We start from the raw sequence: 2,500 nt of genomic DNA, 5'->3' as shown, positions 1-2,500 counted from the left end.
CTAATCTCTGCTAGACAATCTTCCAGCACCTTTGGCAGAAATAGCTCAGCTGGTATATCGTTAGACTGAAGCTCTAAAGGTACCTGGTTCAATCCTACCCTCCCTAGTTGGTCTTAGGCTTTGCTTTTAATCTCTTCAGCCTGACTGGTGGTGAAACTGGCACTCTAAAACTGAATCGCTATCTGGGAAACATGGGATTTAAAAGCAAAGGCTTCACTGGCTCTTTGCCGTCACGCTTCTTGGCAGAATAACTAAACACCTAAAAAACTTTTCGACAGCAGTGATCCTCAAAAGCTCATCTAGGGAGTGTCCCATTGAAGTGAGCCTAAAAGGGAGGTCCACCACGGCATGTAAACAGAAATGTTTGCGCCCAGGCAGCAGCAGGAAAGACTTCTGTGTTGGCTCGTTGGTCTAGGGGTATGATTCTCGCTTTGGGTGCGAGAGGTCCCGGGTTCAAATCCCGGACGAGCCCATTCTTAGGCTTTGCTTTTAATCTCTTCAGCATGACTAGGGCAAACAGGATATTTCTGGAAAAATTGTGGATAAGAACAGTCAGAGTGGGGCACAGACAGAAGAAGAACAGACAGACGGTGGGATTCCAACCCACGCCCCAGAAGAGACAGGAGCCTCAATCCAACGCCTTAGACCGCTCGGCAACGCTACCTTGTGATTAAGCGTTCCGTGGGCCATTTTCGCCAACTTTTTCTTTTAACGTCTCTTTTTTCAAAGAACATTTAAGACGTCTGGCCCTCTTTAAAACCTCTGCTGGCAGCGGTGGGATTCGAACCCACGCCTCCGAAGAGACTGGAGCCTAAATCCAGCGCCTTAGACCCCTCGGCCACACTACCCTTTTGCGGGACGTTTCTTGCCTATTTTTTTAATTTATAAATAGGGAAAAAATGGGGTGCTGACCTTCATCGTCAGTCTCTGAAGCCTGTGAGTTTGATCAAGGAAAGCAAAGGCGGCAGGGTTTGGAAGAGACTGTGAGCACACAGTGTCACTTCTCCAGTCTTTTTGCTTTGGCATAGCAGCCACGAGTGCCTTCTAAAAAGACGTCTTGGCAGCGGTGGGATTCGAACCCACACCCCCGAAGAGACTGGAGCCTTAATCCAGCGCCTTAGACCGCTCGGCCACACTACCTTGTGAGAGAAGCTTCCGTGGGACATTTTCGTCAACTTTTTCTTTTAACGTCTCTTTTCAAAGAACACTTAAGATGTCTGGCCCTCTTTAAAATCTCTGCTGGCAATGGTGGGATTGAACCCAAGCCTCCGAAGAGACTGGAGCCTTAATCCAGCGCCTTAGACCCGTCGGCCACGCTGGCCTTACGTGGCCCATTTCTTGCCTATTTTTTAATTCATAAATAGGGAAAAAGTTGGGTGCTAACCTTCATCGTCAGGCTCTGAAGCCCGAGAGTTTGGTCAAGGAAAAAAAAAAAGTGGCCGGGTTTGGAAGAGACTGTGAGCAAGCAGTGTCACTTCTCCAGTCTTTTCGCTTTGGCATAGCAGCCACGAGTACCTTTTAAAATCCTGTTTTGGCAGCGGTGGGGTTCCAAACCACCCCTCCCAAGAGACTGGAGCCTTAATCCAGCGCCTTAAACCGCACGGGCACGCTACCTCGTGAGAAAGCCTTTCGTGGGCCTTTTTCTGGAGTGTCCCATTGAAGTGAGCCTAAAAGGGAGGTCCACCACGGCATGTAAACGGAAATGTTTGCGCCCAGGCAGCAGCAGGAAAGACTTCCGTGTTGGCTCGTTGGTCTAGGGGTATGATTCTCGCTTTGGGTGCGAGAGGTCCCGGGTTCAAATCCCGGACGAGCCCGTTCTATTGATTTGCTTTTAATCTCTTCAGCCGTTGGGGAAAGGCGACCCATACCAAGGTTCCAAGGTTCAATAATTTGCACTCTGGACTCTGAATCCAGCGATCCGAGAGGGTCCTGCTCTTGCCAGGAATTTGAGCAGGACCTCGTCCGAAAAAACAACCAAACTTTTTGATGGTGAAGATCCTCAGAAGCTCATTTAGGGAGTGCCCCTTTGAAGAGAGGTACACCACATGGAGAATGCGGGCATCGATCCCGCTACCTCTCGCATGCTAAGCGAGCGCTCTACCATTTGAGCTAATTCCCCTCAAAGATGCACACAGAAGGTGTCCATCGCTCTCAAAAAATAATTGGTGTGGCTCGATCCCTAGCATGTGTGGAGGTGATGCCGTGCGGTTTTCCTCTGTTCCGACAACTTTGCTCTACTGCCGTTTAGTTGTAGATTAAATTCGAAAATTCACCCAGGCAATAGTAGGAGAGAAGTCTCTATTGGCTCGTTGGTCTAGGGGTATGATTCTCGCTTCGGGTGCGAGAGGTCCCGGGTTCAAATCCCGGACGAGCCCGTTCTTAGGCTTTGCATTCAATTTCTTCAGCATGACTAGGGCAACCAGTATATTTCTGGCAAAATTTTGGATAAGAACTGCTCTGCTAATCTCTGCTAGACAATCTTCCAGCACCTCTGGCAGAA

The 2,500-nt window shown here is 49.2% G+C and overlaps 6 non-coding genes across 6 annotated transcripts; 3 read left to right on the top strand and 3 right to left on the bottom strand.

The window, feature by feature from the left end:
- Window positions 1-400: 400 nt before the first annotated feature.
- On the top strand, window positions 401-472 carry trnap-ugg (transfer RNA proline (anticodon UGG)). The gene has a single exon. It is a non-coding gene; the product is annotated as a tRNA-Pro (tRNA).
- A 294-nt stretch (window positions 473-766) lies between these two features.
- Window positions 767-848, bottom strand: trnal-uag (transfer RNA leucine (anticodon UAG)). Its single transcript has one exon. It is a non-coding gene; the product is annotated as a tRNA-Leu (tRNA).
- A 210-nt stretch (window positions 849-1,058) lies between these two features.
- On the bottom strand, window positions 1,059-1,140 carry trnal-aag (transfer RNA leucine (anticodon AAG)). The gene has a single exon. It is a non-coding gene; the product is annotated as a tRNA-Leu (tRNA).
- Window positions 1,141-1,742: 602 nt separating this feature from the next.
- trnap-ugg (transfer RNA proline (anticodon UGG)) lies at window positions 1,743-1,814 on the top strand. Its single transcript has one exon. It is a non-coding gene; the product is annotated as a tRNA-Pro (tRNA).
- Window positions 1,815-2,046: 232 nt separating this feature from the next.
- On the bottom strand, window positions 2,047-2,119 carry trnaa-agc (transfer RNA alanine (anticodon AGC)). The gene has a single exon. It is a non-coding gene; the product is annotated as a tRNA-Ala (tRNA).
- A 184-nt stretch (window positions 2,120-2,303) lies between these two features.
- Window positions 2,304-2,375, top strand: trnap-cgg (transfer RNA proline (anticodon CGG)). Its single transcript has one exon. It is a non-coding gene; the product is annotated as a tRNA-Pro (tRNA).
- The last annotated feature ends 125 nt before the right edge of the window (window positions 2,376-2,500 follow it).

Source organism: Pimephales promelas, chromosome 24 (genome assembly GCF_988280905.1).
Source record: "Pimephales promelas chromosome 24, fPimPro1.hap1.1, whole genome shotgun sequence".
Classification (NCBI taxonomy): domain Eukaryota; kingdom Metazoa; phylum Chordata; class Actinopteri; order Cypriniformes; family Leuciscidae; genus Pimephales; species Pimephales promelas.
Note: the sequence above shows the minus strand (reverse complement) of the source record. Positions and strands in the feature narration are given on the sequence as shown.